The following is a 25,685-nucleotide window of genomic DNA, read 5'->3' on the forward strand; positions in this document are numbered from 1 at the left end:
TGGATAAATATATTACAATGTATTTTATTGTTATTATTATCATCATTAATTTACAAAAGAGGAAACTACAGGTGACATACATGCAATGACTTGCCTAGAGTCACACAGTTACAAGCATTTGAGGCCAGATTTGAACACGTCTTCCTGACACTAAATCAAGCGTTCTACTTACTATACTAAGTTACATTAGTCATTTCAATTAATATTTTGCAGAAGCATATTGAAGGCCTCTATGATTATTCTTTGTTAATGATGTCTCATTAACAATTTTTGGTGTACTTTATGGACTTTCAGATAGAAGAGAGATTTGACTCGTTCTGTTTAACTCCAGAAAGCAGAACTAAAATAGAAATTGCAAAGAGGCAGATGTAAGCTTCATGTAATGTAGAAGCTTATAACATTAGAAGTTTACAAAATGAAATGTGGTGGTTTAAGAAGGTATATGTTGTTTTTCTTTCTTATCAAGCATTTCTAAGTAAAATTCTTATTTACTTCCTTGTTAAATGAGATGACATTTTATCTCCCTTCCAACTCTGAGATTCTGTAATTATCTCATTTATATTTTTTTTTCCTTATTCCCACTGGGTGATATCTCCTAGAATAATTTATTATGCTTAGTGTTCCCAAACTGGCTGATGTGAAATTTAACAAGTCACCAACATTTACACCTCATTAATATTTAGCTTGATCATTAATATAAAATACTCATCCATAAGGAAAAGTAATTCTTTTAGGTCACCAAGTAATTTGATATCAACTCTTCCATAACACTAAGTGGAGCACTTAAAGAGATTGACTCTACCTACAAAATGTCTCACTTCATTAATTACTGTTCCTTTTACAACTTTTCTCTGCTTTCTAGAAGATAAGAGGAATATGAGTCTCAGAATCCCTAAATAGTTCATTTAAAAGCTTATGAGAATTTAAAAAAACTTTCAAATTTCACCTGTCTAAGGATTCGAAGGATAACCCCACAATCAATAATTCTAAAAGGTTCAAAGTTTTACAAGTATCCTAGATATTTATTTTATTTTTTATTATTAAATGTTTTATTGCTTTTTACTTTTCTTTTTACATCATTGTCCTTTAAAATTGCTCCTACCCTCACCTCCTGCAGGTTGCTGTGTGGCAATATATTAAGCCTAAGGGAAAGAATCTAGCATCCAGGCCAGTTCTGTCCCTTCCAAAATTACTTGAGGCAAAGATTAAGCTGGTAAAACATGAGTTACCCAGCACAGGAAAAGGATACAACACTGAGATCTAATCCCCAGGGAACACACTATTAGAGGGAAAGGAGAAAGAAAATAAGCAGCAGAGGAAAATAAGGTGAAAAAAAAACTCCAAAATTATACCAAAAATATCAGGAGGAAGAAACTTCGAAGATGCTGAGAATAATCAGATAAAGGATCGGGAGAACATTAATAGTAGAGAGATATGTGGTCTCCAGATATGGTAAATTAATTCAGGCATCTATGAATAAATACTATGAAACAAAGGAAAATGACTCAATACCTGATGAAACAGAGGACCCTGATAAAGCAGTGGATTTTGAAGAGAGCAGGGAACCACAATACCCTGCTCTTGAGTGGTTCTAAAAAAGAAGTAAGAACTATGACAGCAGAATTTGTGTCCTGCACAACAGAAATAACTGCAAGAATAGAAAAACTTGGAACTGAAGTGGCAATTCTCACCAATAAAAACAAAAGCGAAAACAACAATTTGAGAACTCAAATACATAGAAGTAAAGGAAAATGTGGAAGAAGAGAAAGAAAAGTGAAAAACATTTTTAAAATATTCTCTATACATGGAAAATGTATTGATCTTGGAAACAGAATATGTAGAGACAAGCTCCTCATTATAGTTCTCTCAGAAGACTATAACAAGTATTTAAAAACTTGAACACCATAATGCAAGAAATAATGCAAGAAAACTTCCTAGAAGTTCTGGACATAGAATACAAAGTACTGATTTTTAAAAAACAACAACAATATTGTTTACCTCTTCAGAAGAAAAAATAAAAGGCTACAACTCCAACACACAGAATAGTTGAATTTAATAATTCCATAAAGAAACAACAAATTTTCAAATGACAATAAGAAAGACCTTCAATTACAAAAAAAAAAAAAGTTTGAATAATACAAGACTATTCTGCACCAATCAGGAAATATTGGAAGGAATAGAATAATGGACCTCAAGATACAACTCATTATTCTACCCGGTAAATATAAGCTTAAATAAAAATGAAAAAGATATGGATATTCGATGATGAGTAATTTGAAATACTAAAAATTAATTCCATAACTATTGTTTACCACTCCTTTTCTTTTATTTTATTGTGAACATCCATTGTTTAAATTACTCTATTTCTGCTTATTTGCTTTAAATCAGATTATTTGATTCTTTCCAAATATCTCTGAATTCTTGATATTCAGCCAGCCAGATAATAAGCATTTATTGACTCTTTACTATGTGACAGGCATTGTACTAAGCATTAGAGATACAATGAAAGGCGCAAAAAAATCATTTTCAAAAATCTTTAAGAAATTGATGGATTCTATTCTGAACTTAATAAACAACCAATAAAATGGACATTTATACACACACATATATACCATTTAGACATACATACACACAGACATATACACATACATATATAGTACAAGTGAAAAAGAGGACTCTGCAAGCAAATGTTCATATCTTTTATGTTCAAATTACTTTTCTTTTAAAATATATAATAAATTCAACATATAATTTTCAAAGTTGACCTGATAATGTTATTTAAAAATGTTTCAATTGAATTTTTTTCTTTACTAATTTTGACTCAGTCACTTACTATTAACCTGACAGGCCTCAATCAAAGGTTTTTGGTACCAGGCCTCCTACATAGACCCAAAGTGCTTTTCTTAAAAATTGCTACTCTGAACCTTTCACCTCATGTAGCTTCTACTGTCAATCTGGCATAGGCTGACTGGGCAATGTGCCTCCTTCCTCTACTTTCCTAGTGGATGAGACCCTAAAATAAATTAGCTTTGCTTCTCCTAAAGATATCTCTCCAACTATTTGATTTTTCTATCCCATACATAGCTATAACAAAAATTTAGTTGGAGATGATCATTAAACTCCACTTAAAATAACAAGTAAGATATTCCATTCCTAGGGAGGGAGAGTGAGATAGAGATAGAAAGACAGAGAGAGACACAGAGAGAGATATTTAGGTGGAGAATATATATACATACATACATGTATACATGCATATATGCATACATTACATTCATGTATACATACATACTGTACATACTGAAGAAGGGATTCTCAGGCAGTAGAAGTAAGGTTAGATGGCCTCAGAGTTCCCTTTCACCTTTTTTTAGCTCCTTGATTCTGTAATTGTGTGATATGTTCTTTCATTTTCTGTCCTCTTTTCTACAATAATACACTTGGTCATCTCTAATGTTTCTTCTAGCTCCGATCGATGGGATCAATGAGTATCAAAGTTCAGGCAATCTTTCTATCACTGATCAAGTATATTTTTGTGTCTCCATTCTGCTGTGTGTTAGGAAACTTCAAGAATCCATGATTTTATTCAAGTAGGAAACACTATGACTAATGGAAATAGCAAACATTATTTGGCTTGGTAGCTACTTTTACTGTGGTCTGAACAAAAAGAAAAACAAATCACCTTGAGTTCAATCTAGTGATTAGCTTCTTTGAACTAGCTTGGCTGGTCAGTCAATCAGCATGAATTTATAAAGTTCCTACAAAGAGTCAAGCACTGAAGATGCAAAGAGATGTCATGGTTTCTGCCCTCAAGGTGGTTATAATCTAATCAAAGGAGACAACATGTACACACACATACATATATACATATACATATATATATATATATAACACATGTATATATCCAGATATATAACACACACAAATGCATTTACATGTGCATGCATATAAAATACACATAATATATAAACAAAAAAATCCACATATGCATATGTATATCGCCAATGCTATACCCACAGTGGCTGCTATGAATATGTTGGCATATTTGCAGGTTTGAATCACAAGATATAATAGACTCTCTTGCTCAAAGATGAAGCCAAGACATTTATTCAAATACCAGAAAGCCAAATCCATCATAGTAACAAAGAAGTGTATACACATTACCAATGCAAAGAGCACCTCCATCCCCAAATCTTCCCTCTGTCAGGCATCCCCACAAACAAGCTCCCTTAAGCAAAATCACTTCCTCTCTCACTCACGCTGGGTGTTTCTCTCTCTCTCTCTCTCTCTCTCTCTCTCTCTCTCTCTCTCTCTCTCTCTCTCTTTCTCTCTCTTTCCCCTGGCTCTGACTGCTCTGTCTCACCCTCTTACTTCCTGTTCCATCCCTTCCTGCTCCACCCATTTAGCAAGCTCCTTCCACCACAGGCTCGTGTGACTCAGGCTTCCATGTGACTCTGGAGCTCAAAGCAGGTCACATAGGCCTATTAATGGATGGGAAATATCTTCCCATTACATTAACATCACAATATGCAATCCACAAGCATATACATTTACATATACATATGCATGCATATTGCAAATAGAAATAAGAAAATTGTGAGGAGAAAAGTACTAATGATTAGGGAGATCAGGAAAGTCTCCATGCATTTGTGCAATGAGCTGAAATGGCAGGAAACAAGGGATTCCAAAAGATGAAGACGAAGAAGTAATTCACTCTATAGATGTGAGGCTATCACTTCAAAGGTATGAATACAGGAGACAGTATGCCATTTATAAGGAACAGTAAAAAACAAATCTCAATTTAGCTGTACAATAGCACGCAAAAATAAAAGCTATTATTTATATAGTGCTTAAATGTTTAGGAAATGTTTACAATTATTACCTCACTTGATCTTCAGAAGAGCCCTGAAGGAACGTTATATTATTACTCTTATTTTACCGATGAGGAAATTGATACTGCTAGAGATTAAGTGACTTGCTCACTCAGACAGTAAGTACCTGACATAACACTTGAACTCAGGACTTCCTGACTGTGAGTCTAACACTTTACTGCATGACCTACCTGCCTAAGAGAAGAGGAGTAATGTGCGGTAAGATTGGGAAAAGGCAGACTAGCTCAGAAATTTTCAGTTTCTCCAGATTTCCTCCAGAAATATACAGAGAAAATGCCATGAAATGAATAAAGAACAGCAGAAATAAAGAATTAAAGCAATTATCCTCCTAATACAACTTGAGAGGACCTCAGAAAAGGCTGCAGAGGCTGCAGTTTGGCCTGAGCAAAGTGTAAACACCTCAAGGCTGATTCCACAGAACCAACAAACAGCAGGCACTAAGGGAAGGAGACCAGGCCTCAAGAAAGATCACCTCAGGAACCTCACCTCACAAATTTTCGTCTAAGGAAGAGCAGATTCTGAGTGGGGGAATATTGAAGGACCCAGCTGTCTCTGGAAGCCGGGTCTAGTGGGGCTGACCAGCGGTGATGTAGGGCTGTGGCTATTGGCAAAGAGGAATGAGACAATCCTGGTGAATAGTATACCACAAGGAGCAAGAACATTTTTGAGACAGCATGGCTGGGGCTCTAATTGTGGCTTAAGGGAGGAGAGGAGTCCCTGAGGTTGGGCCTGCAGACAGAATTCAAAAAACAATAGTAAGGAGGACCTGAGGCCTAAAGCAACATTACCCACAATTTGGGATTAAAAATTGATAATAATTGATAATAAGAAGCTGCTAAAAATAAGGCAAATTAAAAATAAACATGAATGAGCAAAGAAAAAAGAATGCAATCATAGATAGTTATTTCGGTGTTAAAGAAGATCTGGGTTATATTCAGAGTAAGATAATGAGGCAAAAAAGCCACTCCCAAAGAGTAACATCAAATGGTTATAAGCCCAAAAAGAACTATTGGAAGAACTTAAAAAGGAATTTAAAAATCAAACGAGAGATCAAGGAAAAATTAGGGGAAAAAAATAAAAGCAATCCAAGTAAATTATGAAAAGAAAGTTAACCAATTGGAAAAAGAGATATAAAATCATAAGGAAGAAAATAACTCCTTAAAAAGTAGAATTGGACATGTGGAATCAAATGACATTATAAAACACCAAGAAATAAGAAAACTAGAAAAAAATAGAAGAGAATCTGAAACATCTCTTTAGAAAATAACTGATCTAGAGAATAGGTCAAGGAGAGATAATATAAGAATTGTCAGACTACCTGAAAGTTATGATAAAAAAAAATCTGGATACAATATTACAAGAAATTATTAAGGAAAATTGCCCTGAAATTCTAGAACAAGAAGGTAAAGTAGAAATAGAAAAAAAAAATCCACCAATCTCCACCTGAAAGAAATTCCAGGAAGAAAACTTACAGGAATGTCATTGTCGAGTTTCAAAATTCCCAGGTTAAAAAGAAAATAATTCAAGTTACAAAAAAAAGACAATTTAAATACTACAGAAAAACAGCAGACCTAGCAGCTACTACACTAAAAGACTACAGGTCTTGTAACATTATATTTTGAAGAGCAAAGGAGCTGAGGTTGCATTCAAAAATAACTAATTCAGCAAAGTTGAGTATAATCGTGAATGAAAAAAAAGGTCATTTAACAAACTGAAAGACTTTCAAGTATCTGTAACAAAAAGACCAGAACTCAATAGAAAATTATATATAAAAGATCATGAAGAAATCTATGGAAATCATTAAAGACTAATTATAAGGCACTGATAAAGTTTAAACTCAGTGGTAGGATTCAAATAAATTAACAACCAGTTCTCTTCCCTAATGACCATTTTATTTTTATTTTTTTTTAGTCAGTCACTTAGTAAGCATTTATTAAATACTGGACAACCTCAGTCCAAATCAAGCACAAGTCACTAAGCATGTAAGTAGGGAGCAGATTTCAGGTTTTTATTTTTGCTCATCCTATATTTGACATCATCTGGGCTCTGACACTTCACAGAATTTCAGAATTAGTAGATACCTCAGTGGCTATCTAATCTGGATGCCTTGAGAATATAACAAAAAACATAGGAGTCCCACCAGAAGTAGATGCTTGAGCCATTCTCCATCACAGATAGAAGTAAAGCTCTCTCCTCACTAGTCTCCAAGAGCAGTTTTTTCTCCCACCTCTTTCCCTCCAATTCATCCTGCAAATCACTAAATGAGCCAACCTTCCTAAACTGTCATTACCATCATGAGATCTGAGATTTAGAGCTGGCAGGGACCTCTTAGATCATCAGCTCCAACTCCCATATTATTCAGATAAGAAACTGAAGTCTGGCTAAGTTAAATGACTCATTCCAAGTCATGCCCTAACCCTGTTTTAAAATGTGACATTGTTCCCTACCTAACTACTTAGCACTGGATTATAGACTATCTTTCATTCATCTCATTGTTGGTACCATTGTCTTGTCTCTACTAAATAGAATCCTAACTTCTTGAAGTAAGGGATTATTTTCTATTTCTGTATTCCCAACAGTCCTGGACACATAAATATATCTTAATATCTAGTTGTTGATTTAACTACTGCAAATAGCCCTGCCCAAGATTCTTAAGGAAGAAACTGAGAGCTGGTGTTAAGGCTATTCTTAAGAACATCTAGAACACTTTTATTTCAGCAAAACATCTACCATCAATTATCCTAGGAGTCCTTGAAACAGTCCTTTCTCTTCCTCCCTTTGCTTGTTTTGCACCCTCCAGAATTTTGGGAGACAATAGACTGACACTATCAAACAAGAAGTAAAGAAGGGGAGAAAGTAGACTATTTACATTGAAAAGAGCCTACTTAGATGGGACTTGGGTGCTAAGTATGCTGCCATCTTTTCCCTCACTAAATATAAACCAAACCAAAAGTTAAGCCTGACAACTTTTTAACATTAGCCTTAAAAATTTCACAACACATTTCACTGATTCACTAATTTTTAAGCGATCTATTGAGCTCACAGTTGTTTGGCACCTATCAGAAAGCCTACTGGGGAGGGGGCAGGGAGAAGCAGGAGGAGGAGGAGGACAAAGAGGAAGAGGAGGAGGACAAGGAGGAGGAGGACAAGGAGGAGGAAGAGGACGAGGACAAGGAAGAGGACGAGGAAGAGGACGAGGACGAGGATGAAGACGCGGAAAAAAAGCAAGGCAGGGCGGCCTTTCAGCCACTCCACTTCATGGCTTGGCGAAGGGACCAAAAGTAAGAGTGGGGTGGAAGGAAAACAATGATGCTTGTGCCTCCTCTGAACCTTGACCCACAGTTGCCAAAACAAAAACAGCCCCCTCAGGTGGCCAGAGGAAACAATCCCCTCCCCACTCCAAGCATCCAAGGAAGATGTGACAGGGAAGTCTGAAATACTGGAAGCACCACTGTCCGAGACTCACAGTAAGGGAACAGCCCTTCCCAAAGCGCCACCCTGCAGAGACCTGGGCTCAGCCAATGAGAGTCTGTGCTCCTGGAATAATAAGATGCAGAGACCGCAGTTGGACCAGTCGGTAGCAGGAGCTACCCCCAAGGAGATGATGGAAGGGGAAGGCAGGGAGGAGAAGGGATGATGGAAAGGGAAAAAAGATCAAACAAGTTTCTCACCTTGGAAAGCAAGGGACACTTCCCTATGAACATTACTACAAGTGCTTAGAAAATGCTATTGTGCAGATGAACATAAAAAAAAGGTAAGGAATGTAAATTTGTGCCCAACTTAGAGCGAACCCTGATTACAAGTGCCATTTTAACAATCGGTTCTCTGAACTCAACATAAAATTAGGTATTGGTTCTGCCAAACCGGTGCAAACTGACTGAATCCCACCTCTGGTTAAACTGCTTATTTATGCTATATGAAAATGTTATTACTATTAGTAATTGTTATTAGTAATATTATTCCTAAAACTTATCATTACTAAGGCAGTTTAAAGGAAAAGTTGAGTTGTATATGATTAGATCATTCTAAAAAACAAAATTGGGTAGAAAAAGGTTAAAATGAGAAATTATCTCAAAAACTGGGTGTGAAAGGAAGAACTCATACAGAGGAAGAAGGTCTGGGTGGAGTACTGGTCATATTAGAACCTTACTGTCATTTGGGTTGAAAAGAAAACAACTTATACATCTGTGGAGGTTTAGAAGTCTTCTGAACTTCTAGAGAGTTGAAAAAACTGGGGGAAAGGGAGTGGGAGGGACTTTAGAAGGATGTATAGATTAAGATTAGAAGGGTAGAGTGAATAGATAAAGGAGGGACTTTTAGAGGGGTGGGTAAAATAAGGAATAGGAGAGTAAAAGGAAAATATAAGGTAACTGGGCTAGGGTAAAAAGGGAAGCTGAGAAAGAAAATAGTGAGTGAAGATAACATGGACAGAAATTCACTAAGTAATTATAACTTTGAATGTCAATGAGATGAACTCATCAATAAAACAAAAATGGATAGTAGAATGGATTAAAAATTTGAATCCAGCAGTATGTTGTTTACAAGAAATACATTTAAGAAATGAGAGAAACACAGAGTTAAGATAAAGGGTTGGAATAGAATTTGTTACGCTTCAGCTGATGCAAAAAAGTCAGGGATAGCAATTATGATCACAGAAAAAGTAATGACTAAAATAGATTTAATTAAAAGAGATAAATAAGGTAACTATATTTTCATAAAAGGTACCATAGACAATGAAGCTATATCAATACTGAACCTATATGCACAAAAAACCATAGCATCTAAATTTTTAAAAGAATAGTTAAATGAATTACATGTGGCGAGAAATAGTAATACCATAATAGTAGGGGACTTTGATCATCCCCTCTCAGAACTAGAAAAATTTAACCAAAAAATAAATAAGAAAGAAGTTAAAGAACTGAATAGAATTTTAGATAAACTAGATATGATAGAAATCTGGAGAGAATTTAATGGAAACAGAAAAGAATACACTTTTTTCTCAGGGGTTTATGGTAAATTTACAAAGATTGACTATATGTTAGTACATAAAAAATTTAGTTAAAAGCAGAAAAGCAGCAATGTTAAAAAGTAGCATTTGCAGATGATAATGCAATAAAAAATAAATTTAATAAGGGATCAAGGAACCATAGATTAAGAACTAATTGGAGATTAAACAACCTAATCTTAAAGAAGTAGTGGGTAAAAGAACAAATCAAAACAATCAATAATTTCATAAAGAAAATGGCAACAATGAGGCAATATATCAAAACCTATGGGATACAGTAAAAGCAGTAAGGAGAGAAAAACTTAATGTCTCTAAATGCTGACATGAATAAAATAGAAAAAGAGCAAACTAATGAATTGGGTATGCAACTAAAAAAAACTTGGAAAACAACAAATTAAAAATCCTCAATTAAACACTAAATTGGAAATGCTAAAAATTAAAGGTGAGATTAACAGAACTGAGTTAAAAAACTATTGAATTAATAATTAAAACTAGGAGTTGCTTTTTACTTAAAAAAACAAATAAAATAGTTATTTAATTTGATTAAAAAGAGAGAGGAGAAAACCAAATGACTATTATTAAAAATGTAAGGGTGAACATACAACTAACAAAGATGAAATTAAAGCAATTATAAGGAGTGGTTTTGCCCAATTATATGCCAATAAATTTAACAGTTTAAGTAAAATGGTAGAATATTTACAGAAATATAAATTGCCTGGATTAGCAGTAGAGGAAACAGAATACTTAAATACACCTGTTTTAGAAAAAGAAATTGAACAGGTCATAAATGAACTTCCTAAGAGAAAAGCACTAGAACCAGATGAATTTACAAGTTAATTCTATCAAACATTTAAAGTTCAACTAATGTTGATACTAAATAAATTATTTGGAATAATAGACAAAGAAGGGATTCTACCAAGCCCCTTTTATGTAACAAATATGGTAATGATACCTAAACCAGGCATATAGATGCAAAAATCCTAAATAAACTACTAGCTAAGAGATTACAAAAATATATTATGAAGACTATACATTGTATTCAAGTGGGATTTATACCAGGAATGCAAGGATGGTTTAGAATAAGGAAAACTATTAACATAATTGATTACACAATAATAAAAATTTTAAAAAACATATGACAATAGATGCAGAAAAAAGCTTTTGATTAATTTCAACACTCATTTTTATTAAAAACATTTGAAAATATTGGTAAAAAGGGATTTTTTCTTAAATTGATAAAAAGAATTTATCTAAAACCATCAGCAAGTATTATTTGCAACAGGGATAAACTAGCAGGCTTCCCAGTAAGATCAGGTGTGAAGCAAGGATGCCCACTGTCACCATCATTATTCAATATTGTATTGGAAATCCCAGCAATATCAATAAGAGAAGAAAAAGAAATTGAAGGAATCAGAATAGGGAATGAGCTGATAAAACTATCTCTTTTTGCAAATGATATGATGATATACTTCAAAAATCCAAAAAACTTGATGAAAAAGTTAGCTGAAATTAATAATTTTAGCAAAGTAGCAGGATATAATGTAAATCCACATAAATCACCAGCATGCCTATACAATCACAAGCAAAACTCTGTAAGAAGTGATAGTAAAAAGTACTCCACTTAAAATAATCCTAAATAGTATGCATCACTCAAAACAAATCCAGGACCACATAAACAAAGTTATATTAAAAGAATTATACAAATAAAATCAGATTTAAATAATTGGAGAAATATTAATCATTCATGGGTAGGCAAGGCCAATGTGATAAAAATGGCAATTTTATGCAAACTAAATTTATATATTCAATGACATCCCAATTAAATTACAGAAAAAATTTTTTTACTGAATTAGAAAAAAAAAACTCATTTGGAAAAACAAAAAGTCAAGAATATCCGCAGAAATAATGAGGAAAAAAGGTAAAAGAGGAACATTTAGCAGCACAAGATCTTTAACTATATTATGACAGTAATTATCAAAATTATCTAGTACTGGCTAAGAAATAGAAAGGTAGACCAATGCAATAGAGTAGACATACAATTTATTGTAGCAAATAAACATAATAACCTTTTATTTGACAAGTGTAATGGCTTAAAATTTTGGGAGAGTTGTTGTAGAGCAGGCCTGCACAACATAAGAAAAATGTAGGCTTGCCACTGCACACTCTCTCTTATTTGTCACGTGACCTATGGCAACTAATCATCTTCAGTCTGCCTCTAGTCTATCTTAACTGGAGCCTGAAGAAGTTTAACCTGTTTTTAATTTTGGTCCCTACCTACTGCCAGGTTGCTCAGGTCTGCTGTAGAGGTTGAAATAGCAAGATTTGTCAATGAGTTGAACATGTGGGATGAATGAGAATGTGGACTTAAAAAAGACTCCAATGATAAAAACCCAGATAATTTGAACAAATGTCTACATTCTTCACAGAAATAGACACATTTAGAAAAGGGGTGGGTTTGAATCTTTGGACAAAAAGTATACCAGGTTTATTGTATTCCACACCAAAGTCTCATTTTCTTGATGGGATCTTCTAGAGTTTGTGATCATAAGAAATAGCCTTTGCAAATGCAATGTTATATTAATACAACAATGGGACAGTGGAGTAGGACTTTAAGGGATGTATTTAAGGAAAAATAAATTAAATTGGCAGTTTCTTAAGTCTTTCAGTATTGTACATATTTCCATTTTTAGCACAAGAGGCATCATGGTATTAAAAGACCAGTTTTAAAGACAGGCTGGTTGCATCACCCTGAGCAAACCAATTGAACTCTCAGTGTCACAGGGAAATATCTAAAATTTTCTGTTGCAAAGAAGTTATCAATTTGCATTGGTATGTTTCTGTATTGATTTAGTTTCAGGTTTATGTTTTTTTTTCTTCATTGGGAGATCCCCACATGCCTGGAGCATTCTTTTGAAATAGAAAAAATGGCACAGCAATGAGCAAAACAATTCAGATATATCACAATATACTTCATCACCATATTGCTTAAAAGAGCCATGTGTGAGTATTCAAAATTACCTAATTTCAAGGGAACATATAGCATTTTTTTAATCATGCCCACATGGATCTGTCTAGATACAGCCCTTAGGGAAGCAAGAATAGATATTCCCGGAGTGTCCTCTCCTGTTTCTTCTCTAAGAGGGACTTTAATTCCTACCAAGAAAGGAAGCAGGAAGCTGAGGTGAGAGACTGACTACTCCACCTTCCTCAAAGAGGAAGGAGACTGGGCTAAAATCATATGTATTTGCTCCCTTAAAAATTATTAGTCTAGGGGAAATGATTTGTAAATTCATGCTGTGCTCTTAGTTGGTGTCTGTTAATGAGAAAAAGAAATATCCCAAGCTATATATCCAAGGCTTGACATCTTTTTCTCCAAATCCCAGTTCCATAATGATAACATGTATTAAATAGCAAATATAAATGGCAAATCAATCCATTCATCCAAGTCAATAGAAAAACAGAAATCACAGAATATGCCAGATAATGCAGAGTTCTCCCATTAGGAACAAGTTAACTTATCTAAAGGAAGAAATTCTCAGATTTCACCCAAGGGGAAATTCCCCAAAGCCTCCCATATATTAAGAGATAGGGACGTGTTGAAGATCCTGATCCCTCTGTGTGCCAGCTTCTTCCCAAAGCCTTTTTTTCCTTTCAAGAACCTGAAGAGAATCTGGAACCATCAGCTTCTCTCCCAAATCAGGAAGCCAGAAAATCAAGATTTTTCTTCTCTCAAGCTCTAATCAATTCCAACCCTAATGCAGGTGTACAACATTGAGGAACCCATTTCCATGAATAAAAATAGTCTTACACAAATGGTTTTTTGAGCAAGAGGTTACTGAAGTAATCTAGTATAATTCCTAATGGAAGACAAAATTCCTTTGAAGTTCCCTGAAAACTGACCACCCAGCTTCAACTTAAATGTCATAAATAATAATAAACTCACTTCCTTATAAAATAATACATTTGTCATATTTTAGCATCACAAATTATTAGATAGTTATTCCTTATATTGAGTCAAAAATTGCATGCCTACAGTTTTCATGTATTGGATTTAGTTCTTTTTTCCAAGGAGAAGCAAAGAAAATTTAGTTCCTCGATTTATGGCTTTCAAATCCTTGAAGAAAGGTATTATGTACCACCTTTATGGCTTCTTTTCTATAATTTAAGCATCCTCAGTTTAGCAAAATTATCCTGATATGATTTGGTTTAGATTTAATCTTCTCATCCTAGTCACTCTCTGTTTCTCCAAATATAGTTACTTCATTCTTATTTTATAAATAATTATTTTAAAATGAATGATGGCAACTCTTCCACTGTCTGTCTAGAAGAACTCCTCTAGCTCTTTGACTATTATAGGTTTCCTTAAATTTACTAATACTTAGGGATATTGAACAATTTTCTTTTTGGGAGAGGTGTTTAGTTTTTCTTTCCATTATTGACTAAAGAGAAATTGTTTTTTAACATTATGGGGATTGGTCTGGTCTATATAATTACAGATAATATTTTTTCCTACTATCTTCTGGAATCACGCAGTCCATAAAGACTCATATAATGTTAGTTAAAAGTAGCTAGGTGGTGCAGTGGATAGAGTGCCAATCCTGGAGTCAGGAAGACTTTACTTCAAATATGTCCTCAGATACTTGCTAGCTATGTGACCCTGGGCAAGTCACTTAACCCTGTTTACTTTAGTTTCCTCATCTGCAAAATGAACTGGAGAAGGAAATGACAAACCACTCTAGTATCTTTGCCATGAAAACCCCAAATGGAGTCACAGAGAGTCAAACAATTCAGCAACAACAAAGTCTGTCCATGCTTGGAAGCATTGTTGGTTGCAGTTGACATCAAATCTGGTCAAAAGAAAAGGGAAGAAACAATCATTTCAATGTTACAAATTTCTAATCTTTTTTTAAAGTGATTTGAATGATTCACTCTTCAAAGTACATATGATTAAATGATTTAAATGAAATAGAATTTTGAGAAAGGACTGAAAAGTCAAAATTTCTCTTCTAATACTGATGTTGGACATTATTTTTATAGCTTTCTTTGCTTTTAGACATTATTTTTATTTTATAGCTTTCTTTGCTTCATAGTCACTTTCTAAGACAATGTGGTAATTACACTGCATTTATATTTCAAGGCAGTCATATTTACTTTTGATAGTGAGGTTTCTCTAGAGATAAATGTGAAAAGGAGTTTTATTCAGTGTTTTCATGTTATGTTTCGCTGCTTTCAGCATTCGAAGAGACAGAGGTCATCTCAGGCCAGAAATGAACAACATTTTTGACAAGTGTTTTGTTTTGGTTTGGTTTGGTTTTTTTTTCTCATAAATAGGCTTTCTCTATCTTCCCCTATTCTCTGGACCCAGGACCCTTTAGCTCTATTTCTCCCTGAGCTATACTCAGCTTTTGCGGAATATCTCCAAAAAGGGGACAAATTGTATTCATGCAACAAAGATCCCTTTTTATAGTTTCAGAACAAAGGGAGTGGAACTGGTCCCTGATATCTCATACGTTGAATTGTACTAGAAATTATAATTATAGTACTGTGACACTTTAAAAAAAACATCCTACTGGCCTTTTTCTGCTTTTATTTTTCATTCATTGATGTTTCAAAATCTAAATTAGTTAATGAACATCATGTGTAGAAATATACACTCATATAACCCTAACTCCATTGTCTCTTTAGGCTGCATATAAATTATATCAGTAGGTACCTTATTCTAAATTCATTGGTTACATTTAAATGAGCAATCTTATCATTACTTAATCAAAACAATGACTTAAACTGAAAACATTTTACATCATTGTTTTCAAAGGTCTAAATAAGTTCCCATCCACTCCATAGAACCACTGTTCCAGACCCTGCCAGGAGTGTTTCCTCTCTAAAATGAGCTGGATAATGATCAGACTAAGAGAAGTAAGACCTTGTTGCTTTCTTTATTTGGTAGAAGTATGCCTAGACTCTGACTAGGTAGAAAGGAGAATCCTTTGATGGAGTAGTTGAAAAAGGATTGTATCACTTTAAGAAAATGCTCCCATAGAGTGAGCAGAAATTTTAACTTATTGTTATTTTGAGACTGTTACCTACCTTCTGAACCTCTGCTTAATCTTTCCTGGTGTGTTTTGTCTATTATGTGATAATATAAACTGCAATACCAAAATGACTTGCATTAGATTTTCAAAGCATGGAAAAATTTTTTCCTTTTTTCTATACCTTAAGCCCTCCCCATGCCAAAGAAGATATTTAAAATTCATTTAATTAATAAAAATATATTTCTAGCAGTCTTGTGTACACAACAAAGTACAGAACTTTCTTCTAAAACAACGCATTATACTGCCTTTTTTCTGCTTTTATTTTCCATTCATGGGTGTTTCAAAATCCAAATTGATTAATGAGCACCATGTGTAGAAATGTACCCTCTCCCACTCAGCCCTAATTCCATTGTCTCTTTAGGCTATATATAAATAATATCAGAAGGTACATCCTTTCCTTTAAATGGTTCCTTCTTTCCTTCCTCATCTGAATCATTTATCTTTGTGACATGAGAATTTAATTCTTGAGAGTTTCTCATTGCTTTTGGTATAAATATTTCCATAATTTTAGGTCATAGGATTTTACCTATGTTCTCTCTGAACTATTAGAAATCTGTTCTTCTTAAACCTAGAGTGATTGCTGGACTATGTCTTTATTATTTCTCCTTCATAGTCATAATTACAAAACAGATGGTATAGTGGATAGAATGCTGGACTTGAAGTCAGGAAGACCCGAGTTTAAATTATGTCATACACTTTGTAAACCTGAGCAATATCAGTCTCAGTTCGATCACCTCTAAAATATATAATAAGAGAATATATATATTATATATAATAAGAGAAATTGCCTTCCGCATTGTTTTACTTGATTCATACTTGATTTACTTGATTCGTATATCATACTTATTATATATCTGTGTCTTGTTTTCTCCATTGCAGTATAACCTCCATATAAGAAAGGATTATTTTGGTTTTTTTATCTTTTGTACCTAGTTCTTAACATTTTATCTTTTACATTGTAGGTATTTAAGAACTATTTATTGTATTTGACTTAATTTTTATGCCTGGTTTCTTTAGTGTAATACTTAATTTTTCAAGAAAATTATATTCTGTGGGAATAGAGAAGCGTAAAGTCCCCTCAACAACCATCAAGGCCAGCCATTCATGTAACAAGAGTCCTCTGTACAGCAATCTCAAAATGTTCTTCTGTTTAAAGACCTCATAACCAATTCTGAGAATCACAGTAGTGATTAAATAAAGACCAGAATATTATCAGAGTCAACAAAGAAATATCAAGAACAATACTAAGAATGAGCATGGAGAAGAAGACTGCAATCCAGTTGCTGAAGTTATTGAGGAAGAGTGGAAGAGTGCATTGGAGGTTGGTAGATGACTGCAATAAGGTTTGTTATTTGATGTCCTTTCTAAGAGTACCAAAATGAGATCACTATGTTGGATTCAAGGTACGGTGTGGGGACAGCTAGGTGGCGCAGTGAGTAGAGCACCGGTCCTGGAGTCAGGAGTACCTGAGTTCAAATATGAGCTCAGACACTTCACATACTTACTAGCCATGTGACCTTGGGCAAGTCACTTACCCCCAATTGCCCTGCCTTCTCCCCTCAAAACAAACAAACAAGGCACAGTGTGTCTGACTGATCAGACCAAAATGAGCTTGGAACTGCACCACAGGTCAGGTACAAATAATCCATGTAAACATTTGGAGTGGAGGTGTCTCAAAATTTGTGCATCTCATGTTCTTTGAGCTACTGAAATTCTGCCTTGTTCATAGAGTACAGCACCTTACGTATCCACCATGCTGGATGGTCAGTACTATGCCAATGTCTCCTATGTCGCACAATTGATTACAAAGTTCGTCAGAGAGACCGGGAAAGTGTCCTTGTATCATTTTGTCTGACCTCTGTGTGAGCACTTGCCTTCTGTGAGTTCTCCATAAAACAGTATTTTAAGCAAACATATGTTTGACATTTGAACAAGGTGGTCAGCCCATCAGAGTTATACCCTCTGCAGGAGAGTTGGGATAATTGGCAGTACAGCTCAAGAAAGGACCTCCTTGTTTGGTGCTTTATTTTGCCAGGTGTTCTTCAGAATCTTCCTAAAACAATTTAGATGAAAGCTATTTTTTCCCCGGCATGGCAGCGGTGTACTGGCCAGGTTTCATAGGACACAATAATGAGGTCAGTGCAATGTCTCTGTAGACCTTCAGTTTGCTATGTCTTTTTTCCAACACTTTCCTTTGGAGCCTACCAAACACTGAACTATCAATGGCAGTGCATGTGTCAATCTCGTGATTTATCTGTACATCTCTGGAAATTACACTGCTAAGGTAAGTGAACTTATCCATAACAGTCAAAATTCCTCCATTTGCTATGACTGATGTTTCCATGTATGGATGTTGTGGCACTGGTTAGTGGAGAACCTCTCTTTTCTTAGTGTTAATTATTAGACCAAAATTAGCATAAACAGCAGAGAATTGATCCATACTTCAGAAATTGCATTGAGTGCACAATCGTCTGCAAATGAAAGGACATACACCAGCGCCCTCTCCACTTTAGTCTTGGCTTGTAGCCTTTACATATTAAAAAATTACCATCAGTGTGGTAGCAGACCTTGATGCCATTTTCATCCTCACTGAAGACACTTAATAACATTGCTGAAAATATCATGCTAAAAAGCGTGGCAGCAAGCCCTGATTCACTCCATTGATGACTGGGAAAGTGCAAGAGCACCACTCATATTCAAAACCTGTGAAAGCATGCCATCATGAAAATGATATACAATACTGATGAACTCCAGGCAATAAAATTTTGTCATAATTTTTTCTACAAGCCCTCATGACTGACAGTATCAAAATCTTGGTTTGATCAATGAATATTGTGTATAGACCTCTGTTCTGCTCCTGGCATTTCTCCGAGAGATGTTGAACAGCAAACACTATACTGACTATGATTACTCACTTCCTGAAGCTACACTGGCTCTCAGGTGGATGACCATCTTGCAGGTGAAGAACCAGCCTAGGAAGGAAGACTCTGGCAAGAATCTTGCCAACAATGACTGAGATAGATATCCCCTTGTGATTATCACAGGACAATTTATTTCCCTTTTATTTATAGAGATGGAAAATGGAGGCATTCTTGAATTCCTGGGAGATAACCTCCTCTTGCCATACAACCTGGAAAATTTCAGTCTTGTAAATCTCAGCTGGAATAGAATCAACACCAGGTGCTTTGCCACCTTAGAGGAGCCTAACGGCGTTCAAAACCTCTTCTGCAGCTGGAAATTCTGCGAGAGATGGATTGACTTCAACCTGAAGTAAATGACTTGAGTATTGATGGATGATGGTCTGTTGAGAACACTATGGAAGTGTTCAGCCTGTCTCTCCAGGATCATGTTCTTAGCATTAATCAATGTGGCTCCATCAGCACAGTGTAGTTGAAATGCACTATAGGTCTTTGCCCACAAATAGCCATCAGGACACCATAAAAGAACTTTGGATTGTTACTATCAGTATAAAACTGACTTTCATCTACCTTCTTACTAAGCAAGAATCCTGCCTCTCTAAGTTTTGCTTGTACTTTACTTTTAGCAGAGGTAAATGCTACCTTTTTAGAGACAGATGAAATATCCTGCTAGTAAACCCTGTGGAGTTCTCATTTTTTCATTTATCAGCTTCTGAATCTCCCCATCATTTTCATCAAACCAAGCTTGATGTTCGTGAGTGTTCCAGCCCAGATGAATAAAAGTAGTACTATACACCAAATCTCTGAAACCTGCCCACCCCTTTTCTGCTCCTCTGTTGCCAACCATATGTTGGCTCAATATTCCCTCCAAGTTAGCAGTGAACTGTTTGGAATTAGAGAAGCACTCTAATCTGTGACATTAAGTCTTGTGGTAGTCATTCTGCTTTGAGATCACTGCTTTTGCTGAATGCAAACATTTAGCTTGAAGAGAATACGTCTATGATCAGTTCAGCACTCTGTGCCACACATCACCTTCATCATTCTCACATCCTGTCTGTCTCTTCTCCTTACAATAATACAATCTATTAAATGCCAATGTTTGTTGCAAGTGTGAATCCACAAAGTTTTATTGCATTTAGATAAACTGAAGAAGGTTTGGGTGATGAGAAGTTCATGAGATGCACAAGTCTTCAGTAGTAAGTGACCATTGTTGCTGTTTCCAACTCCATTCCTCCCTAGGACTCCCTGCTAAATCTGGTAGTCTAAGCCTACTCTGGCACTAAAGTCACCCAGAATTATAAGCTTGTCCTCTTTTGGCACATTGACGATAAAGGTCTCCAGGTCTTCATAAAATTTGTCTTTGACCTTATCAAGGTTCATCATGGTGGGAGCACAGGCATGATGGTGGCATGGCACTTTCCTGCAAGTGGCAATCACATTGTCATGAACCTGCTGTTCATTCCTTTTGAGGGGCATACAAATGTGTTGTCTAGATTTGTTTTGATTCCAAAACCTATACCAGCTTCATGGTGTTCCCCATCACTGCAGTCACTCCAGAAAACCATCTGTTCAGCTTCTACTTCAGTAAGTTGGCCTTCATTTGCCAGCCTTGTTTCTCTCATGGCTGCTATTTGGATGGGATAACTGCTGAATTCTCTCACAACAAAAGTTATTTGTCTTTCAGATCTACTGTATTTCCTGTAGTCTATAAGTGTGTTCAAATTCCATGTATCAATGGTGAGTGCAATCCTCTTCCCAGAAGTTTTTGTATATTTGTGTGTGTGTGTGTGTGTGTGTGTGTGTGTGTGTGTGTGTGTGTGTTTTGACCACAGGGTGTGATCCTCCACATTGGCCGTGGTAAGCAGGTGAGGATTGGGTGAAGCAGCCAATTTTTAGGGTACCTTTTCTAATCTCTTCCTTATACCAGGATGTGAGTAGTGTGGTCCTTAAAAAAGGCTGCTCAGACACCCCAGGGACTACCAATTACCACTGCTGCTTCAGTCCAGTGAGAAGACAACCCTATGGCCGGGGCTGCCTGTATACAGGTTGTGATTACAGCTCCCAGTGTATCGCACCTGCTGCTTTGTCACTTGCCTCTTGCCATAGGACTTTGAGATAGGAAAAAAATGGATAAATGGGATGGATGATGTTTTTTGATTCTCATGAATGTGAGTGAACCATCATTGTGCAAATTTCTCAGCCTCACTTTCTTTTTCAGAGTCATTGGAATCCAGTGGCAAGACAAAAGTCAAGATGACTGGCAATGGCTCAGGATGCAGTGAATGATCTTGGCATCTTCAATGTCTAACTAAGCTCTAAGTGCTCCACAGTGCCTCCTTTAGCCACCTATCATTATCATTGGTATAAATTGTTCTCAAGCACCCATCCCACTAAGGGAAGTGGTCACACGCTTGGGGTAGACAACCCACTAACTCATCAATGGGTTTGAGACCCCTCAGTTCCCCTCAACCCAGTTTAGCCCATCTGCCATACTGTTACTGGAGTATACCCATTGTGCTTGCTACATACTACAGCTTCTTGGAGTCAGTTGATTCTTGGATGAATTCTTGGTAGACACCAAAGGGAGAAAGACACCCTGAAAAGGACTTGGCAGCTCTAGTCTTCCCTGAATACCCTACACCCCAATTGCAAAATGGACAATTATATGAATGACAATTTAATTGCATTACTCTCAAAGGAGGAAAAGTTGTTTATTGATTCTAGTAAAGTAAGTGCTTTGAAATAAGAATGATAGAAACTAATATGCCAAGTCCTTTTTCTGGCTCCACTAGTTGGGGGTGATATCATATCTTGTTTGCCTACAATTAACTTGTAGGTAGAGGAAGGCTAATTCCTTCCTGGAAAATAAGGGAAGATTCTAAATATTGATAGCACATTGGTAAGAGAAATATCCTGAGATGAACTCAGAGCATGGTAAGTCTTTTGGGGGGATTTATGTTTTTTCTCTTTTTTAAACTTTTTAATTTTGGATTTAAGGGCTAATCTCACTTCTAATATACATGGAAACTTTGACCTGGTAAATTTTTTGGTACCAGACTTTGTACAGACAGCTGATTGGTTCAGCCCAGTTGCAGCGCAGAACTCATGAGCTCAAATGATCCACCAGCCTCAGCTTCCCTGATAGCAGGGATTATAAATGTGCACTATTATGCCAGATTCCATTTTATCTTTTATAGTGAGAATAGAAAGACCCATAATAACTGATAGAGAATGTGGACACAGTTAGTACTAGCTCAGTACACTCTGGGACAAAGCTACCTACCTACAGAAAGGAGTCGGTTGCAAAGTTCCCCTTTTTAGTCATATCTTAAATAGACCTTGGTCCTTAGGTGTGTGTGTATATATGAGGGAGAAATATGGGGTGCTTATGTGTATCCAATATTTCCCTTCTCTCACAAGACAAATGGGAGCTTCTATGCAGGGAATTGCCCTCAGGGTAAAATCTTCAGTTTGGATGGCTATATGGACCTCTGCATTTAAAGTGTAACTCTGTCTAGCACCACTTCAATCATTTACTTCCAAAGGCAGTCCAAACCACAAGTGGTGGGCTTGACTGAATAGAAAGGAAACTATACAGATTTCTTAGGGGATATGGTAATTCCTTTATATACTTTATGCATTTTTCTGTGAAGTAAAATAAAGGCAGGTCTTTTTTTTTTGCCTAATATGCTCATTGTTACCTTAAATGTTTATATAGGACCTTAGAGAACATTTTTACATATCTCTACAGACTTATAAGCTCTAACTATTCAAATAACATTCTGGTATTTTCCCAGGAGTAACTCTGTGAAGACATAATACAAGCCTAAGAGAGAATAATTTTGTAAAGATGCTATTAATATTAGGCCTGGCCCCTGGAAACTCAAAGTTTGGGGTATTCAGTTACTGATTCCCCTTCATTTGGACTCTCTGGAATGCCATGATGATATTCAGATTACCCAGATACTTATACAATATGAAATGTCCTATCATCAATTGGCTCTTTCATTTCACTAACATCCATAATTCTAATAGTATTCATTATTTGAAAAGCCTTTTCATCTATACAAGAAGTACCCACTGTAGAATTAACTACTACTAATATTGAATGACTTTCCAGTTGTCCTCCGCCTTATCATACGTTTGAACAACCAGTATTCATTAAATCTTAAATTCAAGAAAAGGAGGAATTGAATCCCTAAAATTGATTTTGAGTCAATTCCCATTACCTCTATGACTTTCTCATAAGATATTAGTAATAATTATCATACAACTTTGCCATATTTAAATTATATATAGGTATAAATCCTATATATCTTACATGCCTTATGGAATACAGTTGGGCTTTCAAGATGCCATATCCCTAATCATAGAAAAATTAATGTATTTCTACTACCTCACATTAAGAATCATTTTCCTAATTAGTTCATTAGTACTATGTATTATTATTTTAATATTAACCACAAAATTAACCCATTCAAGCACTATAGATGCCCAAGAAGTAGAAATGATCTGAACTGTTTTGCCAGCTATAATTCTAGTATTAATCACTCTACCATCCCTATGCATCCTTTATATGATAGATGAAATCTATAACCCTTACTTAACAATTAAAGCTATAGGCCATGAAATGACCTAGGAAACCATAGGAAATGACCAAATAACTGACTTTACAAGCTCAAACTATTCAAGCAACAGTCTGATATTTTCCCAGGAGTAACTCTGGGTAGATATAATCCAAGACTAAGGGAGAATATTTTTGTAAAGGTTCTATTAATATTAGGCAAACCCAATGAAACTCAAACTTTGGGATATTCAGTTATTGATTCCCCTTCATTTGTTCAGTTGTCTCCAACTCTTCATGACCTCATTTGGTGTTTTCTCAGCAAAGATACTGGAGTAGTTTTCCATTTCCTTCCCTTGCTCATTTACTGATGAGGAACTCAGGAAAACAGGGTTAAGTGACTTGCCCAGGGTCACATAGCTAGTAAGTATCTGAGGCTGGATTTGAACTCATGAAGATGAGTCTTCCTTATTATAGTACTTTATCCACTGTTCCACCTAGCTGCCCCCATTTAGTTTCCATGAGTATAAATAAAAAGCCAGGTCTGTTTGTTTGTTTTCCCTTTTCCCATAACCCTACAACCCTCTGACAGAAATAGAAAATCAGATATAAAAGCAGAGATTGAGGATTAATGGTTAGTTCCAGGTTAGCAGGCAAGAAAGAGGAGATTTCTAATTAAAGTGTTTAATTCATTGTCTCCACAAAACTATGGCTTTTCATGTAAGTTATCTTCATTCTCTATCTTTACCCAGGGTTGAAAAAGATAGAGGATATAAAGATAGGGATGACTCCATGGCTGTCCATTTACTGTTCATGATCTAGGTCAACAGTGTCCTTCTGTACTCACCTATACAAGAAAGAATGTGGCCTGGCACAGGGAAATAGAAGGAAGAAGAGAATAAGTATTAATAAAGCACTTACTATGTGCCAGTTACTGTGCTAAGTACTTTTATAAATGTTATCTCATTTGATCCTCTGCTTAACACAGAGTCTGGCACATAATAGGCACTTAATAAATGCTTGAATGATTGACTGATCCTCATGATGACCTTGCAAAGTAGGTGCTATTATCATCCCCATTTTACAATTGAAGAAACTGAAGCAAACAGAGATTAAGTGACTTGCTCAGGATTACCCAGGTAGTAAGTGACTGTATTTGAACTCAGGTCTTTTGAACTCCTCCAGTGCTCATTCTGCTGCCTATCACCTGCCTCAAGGCCACAAGAACCTTGAGAAGAGTGTTCTTCTTTGGAGATGATGCTGAAAGATACGTTATTTTCTGTATAATGTTAGTTATGGACTAAAAGACTAAAGAAGAATAGGGAAAAAATTGGAGATGAAAGGTTTTTCACTGATTAAATCAATCTTAGATATAGGCAGTGTTGCTTTATGTAATGGAGCATTTGTTAGACCTCTACATAAAGCAATTTTTATATATTTCAAATTTGCTCAAGTAGGTGAGGAAAAATAGAAGGGAGGGGAGAAGGAAGGAAAGGGGTTGGTGGGCCATACATAGTTCAAGTACACATGGGGATCTGAGATAGAGAAGCAAGAAGGGAAGGAGGAACACATGGAGCCTAGAGCTAGACAAGTTGGGGCCTAGGCATAACCTAAAGGAAGAGGGGCAGGGGTGGTGGGAGGGATTTGGCAGATATGTGGGACCAGGGAGGGACACAGACTGGAGAGGACTGGGGATGCAAGGGGCCAGGGACAGACACACAGTACCTAAACACAGACTGATGGAAGACAGACACTTGGAGGCTGGACACACAGAGGCTAGTGGTCAGCAAAGGGCAAAGGTCTTCTTAATAGAAGCTCTTAAACCAAGCCTTCATCAGGCTTTGCTTTCACTTGGAGGTTTGTTTTTGGTTTTGGTCTTTTGGTGGGGATTGGGAAGAAGGAGCACTGGCTTAAGGGTCAGGAACTGAGCGACAGCCCAGTACTGTACAGTAATGTTAACACAGGTGTTTTTTTGGAATGTGGGTTTATTTCAGAATTCTTTATATAAAGTCAAATTTGCAATGCAAATTTATGTAACTAGAAAGCCCTCTGTATAATCTTTCAATCTTATAAAACAATAATACCCATAATTTCCCTGGGACAATAATAAAAATGATGATGACTCACAGAAAGTTCCTGAGAGTGAACAGTCAATGTTTATCTACTACAGCGTGTCCCAGTATGCATAACGCTTAGAAAATAATTTCTCTTTTCTTCTTC

Source organism: Trichosurus vulpecula, chromosome 1, assembly GCF_011100635.1.
Source record: "Trichosurus vulpecula isolate mTriVul1 chromosome 1, mTriVul1.pri, whole genome shotgun sequence".
NCBI classification, from domain to species: domain Eukaryota; kingdom Metazoa; phylum Chordata; class Mammalia; order Diprotodontia; family Phalangeridae; genus Trichosurus; species Trichosurus vulpecula.